The sequence below is a fragment of the Peromyscus leucopus genome, chromosome 5, assembly GCF_004664715.2.
Source record: "Peromyscus leucopus breed LL Stock chromosome 5, UCI_PerLeu_2.1, whole genome shotgun sequence".
Lineage (NCBI taxonomy): Eukaryota > Metazoa > Chordata > Mammalia > Rodentia > Cricetidae > Peromyscus > Peromyscus leucopus.
In genome coordinates this window covers 58,213,503-58,230,397 of record NC_051067.1, presented here as the reverse complement: position 1 = coordinate 58,230,397, position 16,895 = coordinate 58,213,503, and positions in this window count along the sequence as shown.

Genomic DNA, 16,895 nt, shown 5'->3' with positions numbered 1-16,895 from the left:
AGTTTTACTATTAGCCAGTAGAATTTTTCGCTACTCCTCTACACTCTGCCTGAGGCATTATCATGCCATGCACTCCATGGTAGTGAACACTGGTACCACCTTACAATTTGAATTCAAACCATCTCTCAATGCAAGTCATGGGGAAATCCATTCTAGTTCCGAATTTGAAGCAAGAAAAATATGAAAAATCCATGGGGGAGGGCATCTTGTTTATTTGAAAATTTTAAATGACTATCAGCTGGGTAGGGATGCTACAAACCAAACAGCACCAAGGCCTCAAAATGTTTCTATAATTGGCTGACAAAAGTGAGTGAAAATATCATAGCTCAAGCGAACAAATTGTGTTAATTCTAGGAATGTGTTTATTGGTGGCAAATCAGCCAATGCTCCTTAACTAAAAAAAAAAAAAGATTGTGTGCTTGTTTCTTTGTTTATAGCAAGACTAAACCTTGAGAGTAGAAACTGAGTCTGAGTCTCAAGATTCCTCCGTATGATGAGGACAATGAGTTGATTGAAATGCTGTGGCTGAGTGATAAGGGATGGTGTGAATTCTCTTAAAGGCAACTTTTTGATAGTGCTCACAAATCACACGCCTATGAAAGTGATATATAAACACTCGCTGCCAGGTGGAGTCAAGAGGAATAAGATCTGACAGAGCAGATAAATTTAAGTGCATGTGCCTCTTAGATGGTGACATGTTGAGACATATAAATGGCAGGGCAATTCGTGCCCTGGAATAGTTGCTTTGAATGATTGGGGAAAATGACTCCCTTACTCTATAAACTCACAAATTCATGCCAGTCTCTCATTAGTGTTTGGGAGAAAAATAAAGGCTGTCTTATGTCCTAGTGTGATGTAGGAAGGGTTCACAGCGCGAGCTTGGAGTGGAGCAGGACTTGTAACCTATCTTTTAGAGGTGACCTCACAGAACTTCTGAAATCCGATTCATTTCACAGGCTTTTGTTTGTTTGTTTGTTTGTTTGTTTTAGTCTATATTCTTGAGAGAACAAGTGGATGCTAAGAAAGACTAGCAGGAATCTGATTCAATTACAGAAATGACCTCCTTGTAGGAGAACTGTTTTCTGCAGTGTGGTCCAACTGTGACGAGAAAGGATTAATGGTCCATCAGTCACTGAGGAGACTGCCTAATTTCCAGTTTTTTTCCCCAAGAGATATTTTACATCCTCAGTGGATTTCAGGCTGGTGAGTGACTTCTTTGTTCTACTTACAAATGTCCCATGGTTTGCAGTGTATGTAGGAAGAAACCAATGGCCTTGGCCAAGAAGACATCTTCAACATCATTCTTACTACTTTGTGCCTGTCTTATTCCAGCCACCCCACCTGTCAGTGTCCTGAATACATGGATCTCAGCCTTCCACAGTCTTTGCACATGTTCTTCTATGAAGTATCTATCCATAGTCTCCCTTGTACAGTTAATACTATGCATTCTAAACACAGAGATGTCTTAGCTTAAGGGTCACTCAGTTACTTTTATATTGCTATGGTCAAACATCTGGAAGAAACAGCTAAAGAGAGGAGAGGCTTATTTATTTAGCTCACAGTTCAGGGGGATCCAGTCCATGGTGGTAAAAGTATGGTAAATAGAGCAGTTTGATCTGCATGGCAGGAGTTAGTGGTGCCATTGTTCACATGTTGGTGGACCAGGAAGCAGAGGGATTGGGCCAGTAGTGGAGCATGGCTATACTCTCCAAGGCATTGCCCAGTTACCCACCCCTGCCAGTCGTGCCTCCCACCACAGAGTTCCCCAAGGCTCCCAAGTATCCAAACACATAAGCCTGGGGTTGCATTTCCTGTTCAAGTCAGAACATCATTTTTCCAGGGAGAATTTCTCTGATAGCCACCAATATCAGTTCAATTCCTTTATTGCTTTATTTGGGTCTAGTTTTACTTTTTTTTAAAAGCACTAATCTTGATTTATAGCTATATTGTTCTTAGTTTAATAGTTTGATTGGACTATAGCTGGATAGGGACAGAGGTTGTGACTAGTACGACCTCTAGTTGGGATACAGTCATTTTTTTTTTTTAAAGAAATAAATGAATGTAAGACTTGGCTAAACACGAGGTTTCCTAAGCAAGATGAACAACATGAATTAAAGAGATGACACTATTTGAAGAATTCAATGAAAAGGTCACTAGGGATGCAATGATATATTTTATTTTTATTGGGAACAATACAGTTCCTGGCTCTCAACTGCCTATGACAAAGAATTATGGAGGGAAGGTAGAAAGACCTGGGAAGCTAGCAGAGCAGGAAGTACTGAAATCTCAGCTCCTCCATGGGAGTCACACTGTCAGAATCTGATTTCAGCAATTACTTTGGAATTGTGAAGTTTGAAGGCTTATGCTTTCTGGGAAAGGTAACTATGGTTAGTTTCTGGTATAGTGTGATGGTAGCTGTCCTTCCCCAGCATACTCTTCGATGGGCAGCTGCACACTTGCTTCTGGACATGGGATGTGCCTGTCACACAAATATCAGGAATCAGCTCTGGCTGATGACTGCCACTGCTTATGTTTTATGAATATGATGAAGAGGTAGTAGGCAATGTTGTGTGTCCTGCACTGATGCAAATCTTATAGACTCCAGATAAAATCATTCCTAAGATTTATAGGGCTTGTGCCCTTAATCCTTCCTAGCTCCCTTTTCTTCATTTGGAGTAAGAAATAAATATTAGGATATTCAAGAACAACTACATATAGGGAAAATTAGGAAGCAACCACACACGACCATAGGGTTTCTCAGAAAAGACCTTAGTAGATATTATCTTTGCCCCTCAGACTGCTATTGATGTAAAGGCAACCTACACCAATAGATCTCCCCCCTTCTCTCTCTCTCTCTCTCTCTCTCTCTCTCTCTCTCTCTCTCTCTCTCTCTCACACACACACACACACACACACACACACACAAAAAAAAAAACCTCAGGAAAAGAGAATTGGGTTCCCAGAGTTACTGCATCATTAATCATTAGATTCAGTTATCCAATTCTCAACCAATATCTAAAGGCATACAAAGATTAGAAAAATATTTTCCATTGAAATGGAAAATCAATCAATAGAAACTATCTTGGAAATCGACTTGACCATAGGTCCACTAGAAAAAGACTTTAAAACACAAAGACCCTAAAAGGACCTGTGGAAATTATCACGTAGGGATTTATGGACAAAATGTAAACATCAGTAAATAGGTAGAAACACAAAAGTAAACTTCTAAAAGCTCTGGAGTTGAAAAGTACAGGAACTGAGAGGAAGGATTTACTAGAGAAATTCAAAGGGAAGTGAGAGTAGAATCTCACTTCAATGAAGTAAAATCTTCACTCTTAATTGCAACTTGTTCACTTGACAGGTTTTATTTTTCCCCCTTTATTCAAAATAGATTCTTTTCTCACACAATTTATCCTGACTACAGTTTCCCCTTCCTCTACTCTCCCTAGTTCCTTCCCACCTCCCCTCCCATCCAGATCCACTCCCTTTCTGTCTCTCATTTCAAAAGAACAGGCTTCTAAGAGGTAACAACAAAACATAACGCAATAAAATGTAATAAGACAAAACAAAACCATGGCATAGAAGTTGGACAAGGCCACAGAAGGAAAAAAGCCCAAGAGAAAGGATAAGAATCAGAGGCCACTCATTCACACACTCAGGAGTCCCACAGAAATACTAAATGGAAAGCTAGAATCTTTACCAGCGGACCTGGTGCAGGTCTGTGCAGCCCCTGTGCAGCTGCTTCAGTCTCCGTGAGTTCATATGAGCTTTGCTCAGTTGATTGAGAGGGACTTGTGCTCCTGGTTGTCCTCCATCCCCTCTGGCTCTTACACTTTTCACACCTCCTCTTCTGCAGGCTTCCCTGAGCTCTGAGGGGAGGGATTTGATAGAGACATCTCATTTGGAGCTGTGTTACAAGGTATCTCTCTATAAATAATGTATGGCTGTGAGTCTCTATATTTGTTCCCATCTGCTGCAGGAGGAAGCTTCTCTGATGCTGGATAAATAAGGCACTAATCTAGGAGTATAGTAGAATATCATTAAATTTTTTAAAGGACAAGTAGTATTTAGTTTTACCCTGGGTTTCTGGGCTATCTATTCGCTGGTTCTTGGTAACCCAAACAGTGCCAGGTATGGGTTCCATCTCATGGATTGGGCCTTAAGTTAAACCAGATATTAATTGATTATTCCCAGATGAATTGTGCCACCTTTGTGCCCTAACATATTTTGCAGTCAAAGGGTTTGGATTTACATTTGTCTTTTGGTAAGCCTGCAGAGTATCTTCACATACCAACGACATTAGAACATGTGGATGGAGGTTCTATGTACCATCTAGAACTCTCCATGTTCAATGAGTGGTGTGGGTGCTGTCTTCAGCAATGGGGTCTTGCTGTCAGTTTCTGGAGAGCAAGCTATTGTCTGGGCAACAGCCTGGATTGTTTGGAGATTTCCATGGGATCCCTTTGACCAACAACTCAAGTGAACATGGACCAATGTTGGTACTGGAAGCTTCATTTAATGACAAGAGATGGCCAGCTGGGATACCATCTCCTCTATTATTTAGAGACTTCATTAGGATTGCCTTCATATATTTTAGAAAGTTTTCACTATATTGTTTTCCATACCACCCCTCAAATGCCCTTCAGTTTTAGCTGTCTCTCCTCTCATTCTCTCCCCCAACCTCACCTTCCTTCCCCCCACCCCACCTGATCCTCCTGGTCCTGCTCTCCCACCTCTAGTCCACCTATAAAATCTGTTCTATTTCCTCTCCCAGGGAGACCCATGTGTTCCCCTCTCATCCCTTCCTTTAGACTTAATCTCTCTGAGTCTGTAGATTGTGGCTTGGCTATCATTTACTTAAGAGCTAATGTCTACATATTAGTGAATACATACCATATTTATCTTTCTGGATACCTCACTCAGATTGATTTTTTTTCTAGTCCCATTCATTTGCTTGTAAATTTCATGATAACATTTTTTTGACAGCTGGGTAATACTCCACTGTATAAATATGCTTTTCTTTATCCATTCTTCTGTTGAGAGACATGTAGGTTATTTCCAATTTCTGGCTATTATTAATAGAGCAGTTATGAACATGACTGAACAAGTGTCTTTGTCATAGGATGAAACATTCTTTGGGTTAGGGTTTCCATTGCTAAGAAGAGACACTATGACCTTGGTAACTCTTACAAAGGAAAACATTTAATTGTGTGGCTCACTTAACATTCAGAGGTTCAGTCCATTATCATCATGGAGCATGGTGTTAACAGATAGACATGGTGCTGGAGAAGGAGCTGCTACAAGTTGATATGCAGCCAACAGGAAGTAGATTGTGACACCAGGAGTAGCTTGAACATAAAAGTACTCAAAGCCCACCCTCAGAGTGACATACTTCCTCCAACAAGGCCACACCTCCTAATAGTACCACTCCCTTTGGGGGCTATTTTCTTTAAAATCACCACAGGTGGTATGGCTGGATCTTGAGGTAGATGGATTCCCATCTTTCTGAAGAATCATTACTCTGATTTCTGCAGTGGTTGTACAAGTCTGCACTCCTACCAGCAATGGATGAGTGTTCCTCTTGCTCCATATTCTTGACAGCGTAAACTGTCACTTGCATTATTGATCTTAATCATTCTGACAGGTGTAAGATGGAATCTCAAAGTAGTTTTGGTTTGAATTTCCCTGATATTGATCATTTATTTAAGTGTTTAAGTGTTTCTCAGTTATTTGAGTTTCTTCTATTGAGAATTCTCTGTTTAGATCTGTACCCCATTTTTAAATTGAGTTATTTGGGTTTTTTTGATATATAGTTTCTTGAGTTCTTCATATATTTTGAATATTAGTCCTCTATCAGATGTGGAGTTGGTAAAAAAAAATTCCCATTCTGCAAGCTTCTGCTTTGTCTAGATGATGGTGTCCTTTTCCTTAAGAGAAAAAAAAAACTGTCACGTGAAACAAATTGCAATTACAAGTGAAGGTTTTACTTACTATAATTTGATGGAACTCCTAGTGAATACTTCCCTGTTTTCTTTTGGTTTCTTTGTTTAAATGAGCTCATTTCAGAGCCCTATGCTAACCTATTCAGAAGTCTGTCTTACATATATACCTGGACTCTCCAATAGTCCAATTTGTGTTTGATTTCTTCTGTATAAATTCCTAAACTTGAAAATTACAGTAAAAAATATAATCAGTGCAAATGAAACTTCTTTGCATATTCAGGAGAAGAAGAAACAATGAAGATAAAATAGGAGATTATTGTGTTTGAGGAACAGAAATGAAAAAAAAAATTGAAGAAAAGGGGACAAACTTAGAGACCTGAAGGCTATGGTCAAATACACCAACACTTCCATTTCCAGAGTCCCAGATAGGGAAGAAAGTGAGAGAGGTGAGGGAGAATATTGAAATAATAAGGACTGAAAACTTCCCAAATTGTGTTATACAAAAGCCATAAATATGAATACCTAAGAAGCTTAACAAACTTCAAGTAAGATGAACTCAAAGAAATTCAACCAAGACATTTATGACCTAAGACCAAAAAAAATTTAGAAAAAAGTAAACATAATCAAATAACAATATATGCAATCATGGAAATATAAGGAAACCCATTAGGTAATATTATTTATTATTTTATATTATATATTAGGTAATATATAATACCTAATTATTATATATTATTATATTATTATATATTATATTAGGTATATTATATATATGTATATATATATCAAGACAAAAGCATAAAAGAGAAAAAACATGTCTAGAATATTCCAGAAGAGCCTTCTAGTTTCAATTAAGGAAATTCCTGGGTCACCTTGTTGTCTGTAAAGATACCAGGTGAGAGGACCGAACTTCCATAGAGACCACATGTACAATCAAATTCTGCAGCCTCAAGGTGAACAGCAAAAGCTGTTATGAATGCAACAATAATATGAGTTAGTGTCTAGTAAATGTTTGTCATATGTCATGTGCCATGAATAACTCACTGAATCTTCACACTGACTTTATTAGTCTGTTCTGTGCTGATTTTACAGTTCTGCAAAGGAGGCAAAGTGTTAAACAACTTGAGTCAGATGCAGCTATTATGAGGTGAAGACTGGACTCAAAACTAGGGATGAGTGACTCTCAGAAACTCTTATCTTGGCCACTAGCTGTTGTACATATATTTATATATTTGCAAAATCTGCAAGAATAACATTACTAATAAAAAACAATAAACAAGTTTCTTCCTACTCCCTTTATGGCCCAAAAATCCACCTGAAAGCAAATGGAGGGTTTTATTACAGAAGAAAAACCATGGTGCATATTCCTTGGGCTCATGAAAAAGAATAGCAATAAACTCAGGCTCTTCTTTGACAGAATTTAAAGAATGCCTTTATTCAGTGCCCATTTTCCCCCATAGCCACTCTGACTGCCCAGGGTGGGAAAGGGAAACACCCATGGTGGTGTATCCATTTGAGGAATTAAGAATGAGCACAGACACAGAATTAGAGTACCTCTTGGCCATTCTGTTACCACAGTGGTTTCCATGTTTATGAAAAGACCAATGACTGAAATTGCATCAACATTAGCAGCAGAAAGAATGCCAGTTGGAAATTGGATTTTTTTCTCTCTTCTAGCTAATGAGGTCTTTCCTCAAGGTGCAGGAGCCTAGGGTGTTAAGGGAGCTCACTAATTCGTTTTCTGTGTTTTACATTCACTAATGCCTATTCTGAAATTTAAGCAACATCTTTGTGATGAGGGGAGCTTGTAGGTGACCTTAAAAAACTATCAGAGAAAGTGTTCATCTGAGGATACAGCTCAAAAGAGGAATCTTTAATTAGATAAACTATGAAGTGTTTCCAATGTATGAACAGATGTCACATACCAGTTTAGCTGTAGCTGTGGTCAGAAAGAAAAAATCTTTATTTCATGACCCCTTGATGACATTCTCTGGAGACCAAGCTGATGTCAGATGATTCAGGAAGAGTTGCCTCTCAAGTTACGTCAGCTGCTGCTTTTCCTTTAGATCCCCATAGAAGAGTCACAGGGCCCTGCTGGTTTGTGGGAACGTGTTGAACATGGGCAATTATGATCAATTACAAATGAGAGACACCCGGAACTGACCTACCCTGGTAATGGGATGGCCAAACACCCTAATAGTCGTGCCAGAAACCCCATTCAAGGACTGAGGAATCTGGATGCAGAGATCCACGGCTAGGCCCCAGGTGGAGCTCCAGGAGTCTAATTATCGAGAAAGAGGAGGGTTTATATGGGCGAGAATTGTTGAAACCAAGGTTGGATAAAGCACAGGGAAAAATTGCCAAACGAATGGAAACACATGAACTATGAACCAAAGGCTGAGGGGCCCCCAACTGGAGCAGGCCCTCTGAATAGGTGAGACAGTTGATTGGCTTGATCTGTTTGGGAGGCATCCAGGCAGTGGGACCAGGTCCCGTGCTCCATACATGAGCTGGCTGTCTGAAAGCTGGGGCTTATGCAGGGATACTTGGCTCAGTCTGGGAGGAGGGCACTGGACCTGCCTGGACTGAGTCTACCAGGTTGATCGCAGTCCTCGGGGAAGTCTTTGCCCTGGAGGAGGTGAGAATGGGGGATGTGCTGGGGGGAAGGGGAGGGGGGCAGGAGTGGGGAGAACAAGGGAATCCATGGCTGATATGTAGAACTGATTGGTATTGTAAAATAAAATAAAAGGGAAAAAAACAAAAACAAAAACAAATGCAATTTAGTGTTTGGAAAGGACTTTTGGTATATGTGCATCAAAAAAAAAAAACAAACAAACAAAAAACAAAAACAAACAAAAAACCATTTCCAGCAGTATTATGGATTCATTCTGGCACTTTGTAAATGAGTTTCTTTCATTCTGGGCAGACATTATGGGGGTAAGTCAGGAATCTTCAGCATCTCAGTGGCTAGTTCAATGCAACAAACAAGGTCTATGATGAGGGTGTGCTGACCAGTCTTCTCCCATTCTCCACTCCTAGGCACTATTGGCAATCTACCCATCCTTCCGCCTGACAATTTGCTGGATGGAGATAAGGTATATTGTGACGATGCTGATAAGGTTCATAGAAAGAAAAATTTCAAACTCAAGCAAGATGAATGTAGGCCCAGTTTTAGGAATGATAATATCTGACAGACTAGGCATTAAAAAATGATGGTGGGAAACTATAGTTTTCATGGGAGAGCTCTGGGGCGGGTCTGAGAAAGAGGAAGCAATTCAAAGCTGTTTTAAAAAAGATTGCCACAGTCAGTGTCCTGCTCGATCAATATGGGCCTCCTTTCCTGCAATACTAGCTACTGTGTCTAAATTACGCATACAAGGCAAGTGCTTTACTACTGAGCTCTAGCCCCCCCCCCTTCAGTGCGAGCTCTTGACCAAAGCTAGGTTTTCTTCACTAGTTTTTGTGGGTAAAAGCCATCCTGAAGTATTTCTTGTCGTTTAGGACCACAACAGCTCCTAACTCCTCGGTGTGGGTTCTGATTGACTTCAGTGTGCTACTACAGTGTACACAAAATTGCAGTGGAAAAAACCAGATGAATACTCACTCCCTAGCTCTTTTATAATATGATTCTATGTTTTCTCTTAGAGGTGTAATTACTGAATGTCTGGGAGGTACTAAATGCTGGACTAAACAATTTACATATCTGATAGGTAAATATTATTGTTATCCTTCTGTGTCTCCATAAGAGGCACAAAATGCTAGACTGTCACTCTCAAGCTGGAGAGTTAGAAGTAACAAAGGCAGACCGCCTCTCTGCAAACTCCCCATGCTCCTGCTGTGCACGTATACTGCCGGGTGCTTTGGAGGAAAATTTAAAGTCAGAGAAAAAGAGACAGAAAAAAAAAATCACTCTAGTCCCAATAAATATCAGCAACAATTGACTTACTTCTTTCTACATTTTGCCCCATGTGGGGGTTTTCCTCCGCCATTGCGTAGTTCAATTGCTGTTGGTACCAGCATATCATGGGCTCTACAGGCCTTAAATGGAGCAGAAGGAAGAGCCACTACATTGGTCAAGTAACCCCAAGATGCTTCCCTCAAGCCCTAAAGAACTGCATTCACTTAAGAAAAGCAACAATAAAATAAGCCAAATTGGCAGCAAGGGAGGGATAAATAAGAATGAGATTGCCTAAACTGTGGCGTGTGAGCCTCGAACTCACATCTCTTCTGCAGGACTTTTTGACTTCTTTACCAATTTCAGCAAAAATTACAAATTCTGGCCTTAGTGATTCTTGAGTAAACCAAGAATATAAAAATTCTTAATATAATATGTTTTCCAGATTTTTCATTATTGGTTTATTTTCACATCTTTTAACAATTTTGTTGATATATAAGTGATGTATTATGTAGCATGAATCTTAAAGAGTCTTATTAATAAAAACAAACGCAAGGCCATGTATTGGGGTGAACGCTGGAAGATGAGAGAAGCAGAACAAGCCACAGCCTCATGTCGCCAGTTCCTCAGCTGATCCTGTTTCCTCAGACTGGAAGCCTCTGTATCCTTATCCGAATGGATCTCAGCTGAATTGCTACTCAAAAGCCTAAAAGCTTAACCAGCTATAGTTCCTGGTCCTCATGTCTTAAATACCTTTCTGCTTTCTGCCATCACTTCCTGGGATTAAATGTGTGAGTCACCATGCCTGGCTGTTTCTAGTGTGGACTTGAACTCACAGAGATCCAGATGGATCTCTGCCTCCAGAATGCTAGGATTAAAGGTGTGAGTGCCACAATTTTCTGGCATCTATATCTAGTGGCTGTTCTGTTCTCTGACCCCAGATAAGTTTATTAAGGTGTACAATGTTTTGGGGAACACAATTATCACCACAGTATTAACACTGCACATATTGAATAGAGATGAATTCATGAGTTTGAACGGAGTCACCCATCCATGACGCTGTTGTCACAGTTCTGATAAGAAGCACATGCAGAAATCCACCCAAACAAGCTCTGAGGTGACGCAGGCTATGTAGCTTCTTAGCTATTCACATGGAATCCTACCCTGTAGAGCAGTAGTTCCTAAACATGGGGCCTTGAGTCCCTGGAGCTCTTGACAAATTTTTACTGGTACATAACAAAGTAAGAAATGATTGTTTTTCCTAATGAGAACATATTCCAATAATAGAACTATTATTTGTGGTGATATTGTGTTCCCCAAAATATTGTGTACTCTAATAAATTTATCTGGGGTCAGAGAACAGACAGCCACTAGATACAAAGGCTAGAAAATGGTGGCACTCACACCGTTAATCCTAGCATTCCAGAGATAGAAATCCCTCTGGATCTCTGTGAGTTCAAGGCCACATTGGAAATAGCCAAGCATGGTGACACGCCTTTAATCCCAGAAAGCCAGCCTTTAATCCCAGGGAGTGGTGGTAGAAAGCAAAAAGATATATAAGTCGTGAGGACCAGAAACTAGAAGATTTTGGCTGGTTGAGCATTCAGGCTTTTGAGCAGTAATTCAGCTGAGACCCATTCCGGATGAGGACTCAGAGGCCTCCGTCTGAGGAGACAAGACCAGCTGAGGATCTGGCGAGGTGAGATAGCTGTGGCTTGTTCTGTCTCTCTGATTGCATTGACCCCAATACCTGGCTCCGGGTTTGATTTTATTAATAAGAACTTTTAAGATTCCTGCTACAATTATTTACCATCAAATATGTTCTGTTTTATCTTATGATAGGTGTTATTTTTCATGCCTTTACTTGACTGGAATAGAAATCTTTCAATGTCACTTTAAAGTTTTTATTCCTCAAAGAACCAAAGCTCAGGAATCTTGTGTAGCTCTTGGTGAATCTCAGGGGATGTGCAGCTTGGGACGTGTTCTACCTTTATCTCTGCTGCTGTGATAAAGCACTCTAATCAAAAGGAGTGTAAGAGAGGAAAAATGGGTTTAATCTTCCAGGTTACAGTCCACCATTGGAAGAAACCAGGGCAGGAACTCAGGCAGGAATTTGGAGGCAGACTTGCTTGCTAGTCCACACAGCAGCACCAGGGAACTGACTTCATACCAGAAGAAGTACTAGAAACCATAGAAGTGTTTTGTGCTGGGTTACTCACAGGATCATGATTTGCTAGTTTTCTTATACAACCGAGACCACCTGCCCAGGGAATGGAGCTGCCCACGGTGGGCTGGGTCCTCCTGCATTAAACAACAATCATGACAATCCCTCGTAAGACAAGTCTTACCTAGGCAATTCCTCAACTGAGAATCTCCTCTCATATGGTTTTAGGCTGTATCAGGTTGACCAATAGCTAAAGAGGACAGGAAGGTAGACAATGATAGCAGCGACAGTGGTTACAAATGTAACAGGACAGCAGCTACCACCGACAGTGCTTCTTTGTGGCTCTCTAACATCACAGAGATGACAACATGGATTTGCTCAATTATTCCTGAGGCGAATCCTCCGAGGTGGATAACAATAAGCACTCTCATTTTCTAAAAGAAGAAACTCAAGTGCAGAGTTCTTGAATTCCAAAGTCCCTCCATCTTAATAGTAATCCTACGATCTGTATTTGTTTCGTTTATTCCCACAGCGGATGGAAAGTCAGTTTGTAGGATCGGGCACTGTGAGGAAGCTCCTAGCTCCTATCCACTATTGGGTTTTCCTCGGATGGGTTTTAGTGGGTAGCCCTTCTTCTTTGTGTCTGTGTATGCATATAGGTGTATGTGTGCGGAGACCAGAGGTAGACTTGGTGTTTTGTTCACGTGTCATCCACTTGTTTTTGTGAGAGTTTCCCTCACTGGTCTGGACCCTAACTACCAGGCTAGGCTGGCTGAACAGAGAGAACCAGGAAACTCCCTGTCTCCACTTGCCCGGTGCTGGAAAGCAAACACTTGCTACCACACCTAACATGAAAAAATATTCTGGGAATTGAATGCAGGCATGTTACCAACTGAACCATCTCCCCTTGCCTAGTGGTAGACTTTTGAATCATTTATTGACAATACTAATTTTGATTTTATTCCTCATGACTGAGGCTACAGAGGCCAGACACAGTCCTTGGAAAATATTCTTTCTGTCATTTCAGAAGTAGGACCCAAGCAAAGCAGTCCACAGGAAGCGTCGTCTAGTATGCACTGTGCTAAAGTTGAGAGATAGGGCGGTTTCATTGTTTCTCCTTGTGGTTACTTATTTCAGGTAGGTTTCCCAGCATGGAAATTCGGTTCAGTATTTATTTAGAATACGACCATTCAGTATTGTGCACAGAAAGCTGTTAAGTGCCCACTCCTTTCTCCCGTCTATAGGTGGCACAACCTCTTCACACATCAATGAAAACTCCTCCTAAATACACATTAAAAAGAAAAAACCTTGCATATTAAATGATATTAATCTCGAGAAGAGCTTTACAAATTATGTCATGGGAATTTTTTCCTTCATAACTGTCTTTCCAATTTAACTACTGTGTATTAAATATCATCGGGGCTCATGGTACTTCTTATTCTTTTCAAAATGCAGTAGAGGTCCATCCAAACACTACTACATGCTGGGATTGCATGATTGTGGACCACTCATTACAGAAAATTTAGTTGCCACGTTTTAATATTGCTTTCTCCAAAATGAATTCCTGGCTTGAATTATTCCCCCAGAAAATTTTGCTTTTGTCTGGTGTTGACAGGTAACACCAACAAAACGTAAATCTCTTTTGAAAGAGGTTGACCTTGCTGGTAATATTTACAGTATTGATGGTATCCAACTGTTCCCTGGTCTGCATATTGTGATCTGACGGTGAATAATTCATTTTGGCGTGGGCCCTTTGTGCTGCATGTCCTTTTTAGGGATAGGGTGACAGCTATATGTTTTGAATTGTATGTTTTGAATTATTTGAGTGGGGTCAATGCTAAAGGGTTTATTCTGTTGTCCCCACAGTACTGTGGACTTCAGAATGCACTTGATCTGATTGGGGATTCTGAAAGGACAGAAACCATGGTCAATAACCAAGAAAAGCATACACTAGTTCTCATTTAGAAAGAAAAGTAATTTCAGGTTAAAGATAGTTCTGTGCTTGTCTATACTGCATGACTGCGTATAGAAACATAATCCCTCACAGTGATTGAGGATTTATGGAGTCAATAATTGTGCTAAGCACTTTGGCCATCTTTATCTCTTTTGATCCTTCCAACAGCCCTGGGAAATTGTTACTGTTATGTCTCACCCTTCACAGATGGGAAAAACACAGCTTAGGAATGTCTAGTTCCTCGCCCAGGGTCACACAGCTCAATAGTGAACCTTGATACAAATTTCAGAGTTCATGATCTTAACCACTTCACTAAATTGCATTTCTACAATAATTCAAATTATCTACCATCTATTTTATCGGTTTAAATTCCCACTTTTTGTATGTTCTTTCTTTCTGTTCTCTGAAAAATCTAATCTTTCACCATCAGGAAATTACCACCCTGTGACATGGCAACGTCCTTGCCATGCAGCCCCCCAGTCTCCAGCCCACAGCCTGTCTCCAGGTATCCCATTCTTTGGTCCATTTCTCCCACGCAGGGATGCCGTCCCTCTCTGAGTTTGATATACATAGGCAGTGAGAGACTCCCATGAGCTGCCTCTGTGTGCAGGCTAGTGCTGCTCTGGAGCATTGCTCCACTACATTTGTTTGAATCCAGCTGTCAGCTAGGAGGACAGAGAGACAGAGTCTGGAAACAGCAGCAGCTGTTGAGAGCAGGAACTTCTATGGAGACTACAGTCGGACAAAGACCTTCCTTACTGGAAACTCACTGCAGACTGTCCTCCCTTCCTCCCTGCCCTGCGATGCCTAAGCATGAGCTGTGGTGGGGTGGTGGGTGACTTCCTCTGAAGATGCATCCAGGTCTCTTCAGAAAAGCAAATGTCATCATTCATACACCATCGTTTCTGTTGTTGTTTTGTCTTTGTGAGTGTATCAGTGTTAGTGCATAGGTGTGTGTTACATGTATGTGTTGGAATAGGGAGGTTGTACACCCATGTGTGCCCTTGTGGAGGCCAGAGGTTGATATCAGGTCGAGTCTCTCTTGCTGTCTACCTGACTTTTTGTTTTATTTTTACAGATTTGTGTATTTTACGTGTTTGAGTGCTTTAGTTGCATGCATGTAAATGCACCATATGTATGCCTAGTGCCCGTGAAAGCCAGAAAAGGGTGTCAGATCCCTTGCAAATGGAGTTACAGATGGTTATAAGCCACTGTGTGAGTGCTGGGAAGCACACTGAGTCCTCTTCAAGAACAGCAAATACTCTTAACCACTGAGACACATCTCCCACCTCCACCTTACTTTATGAGACACGTATCTCACTGAACCTGCAACTTGCCATTTCAGCTGGGCTAAGTCAGCAAGCCTCAGGGGTCTCCCTGCCCAGCCCCTGCTGCTGAAATTACAGAAGTGTGCCATCCCACCAGCTTTTAACGTGGGTTCTGGGGATCTGAACTCACATTCTCACTCTTGTACAAGCAAGCCTTTTACTCATGGAGCTCTCTCTCCAACCCCCTCCTCAGCGTTTTATTCTTACTGCTTTTCTTCTGTAAGGCTGAGCTTGACAGGTATATGTCTGGGTACTTGGTTGGAAACCCTGTTTGCTTCTGAAAAGTAAATTCCGAAAGTCATTTTTTAATAAATATGAGGCTTATTTGAGGCAGTTTATGCACTGCATTAATTAGACTGAGAATGCTGGTGTCCCAAAGGACTCCCAAGAACTCTTGGAGCAGAGCTGTTCCCACTGCGCGGAAGTTAACTGAGAACCGGGTTAACTTAAGGGAGGGAAATGTAGATGGGACGGCAGAGTCCAAGGAAACTGAGTCAGGAACTCATGCAACACTATATCTTAGAAAGTAAACTGAGCTGCAGCTAGAAAATGTGCCAATGGAGCCACGGAATCTAGACAGTTTCACTTCCCACTTCTCCTACCCGATGTGTGCCGTAAACTGACCTCACCGAGATCCATTTCTAAGTTCATAAGTTAACCCAAATTAGAAAGCAGCTTTGCTCTCTGTCGCTCCATTTGTCTTTTGTCATCAAATAAAAACAATCTTATCGCCTTAACACCTTTCAATTCAATCCCTGTCAATCATCTCTAGTATTTTCTTATTTTGGACCCTTGTTGCCTTCTAACTAGACTAACAATAGCCTACAGCATCTCATGAATTAGGCTACAAAACACATCGAAAAGTTTCTTTGTTCTATGTGAACGCCAAACACTGGAGAACGCACGATGAGCCAGATTTAGCTCCTATGCAGAACACAGTGTATTCATCACAGGAAGCAAATGGCTCACTTGAGCACAGGGGACCCTAGGAGCACATAGACAGAAACCAGAGAGGGCTTCTGGGAAAAGGCAATGTCTTTTACATATAGATGACAAGAGAGGCTTGGCTGGTTAGGATGATGGAGAGGAGAAAGAAATTATGGAAGAGAAAATAGGAAAGGAAATGGCAGGAAGGTTGAGGGCCAAGTGCAGGGTACAGATGGGAACAGGTTAAAAAAAAAAAAAAAAAAAAAAAAAAAAAAAAAAAAGAACCAGAGAAGAAAGTAGGGCTGCCACCTAGAACCTTTTATAAGTGCACTGAAATAAGGAGTAGAATATTCTGCAGTACTCTGTTAAGACAAGATGTCCCTGTCAAACCCAGGACTGGCTGTGAATCCTTTGGTGGAACCATGTAGAGGGGTCACCCAGTAACTTTGGAGCACATGACCTGCTGAGAACAGCAGTAGCTAGCTAGGTTCACCCAGTGTTGTGGAGTTTGCATTTCTACTGTCTGAACCAGCAGTACCTGACAGAAATCCATGTGGCCATGCTTCGGCCAGTTTTCTGCTCGCAGAAAAGCTTGAACTCAGCCTCGATTGGCATTTCTTTTATGTAGCTCAGCTTAAGAGGTGTAGTGGTAGTGAACAGACTGCAGTGCATTTCACAGCTTCGG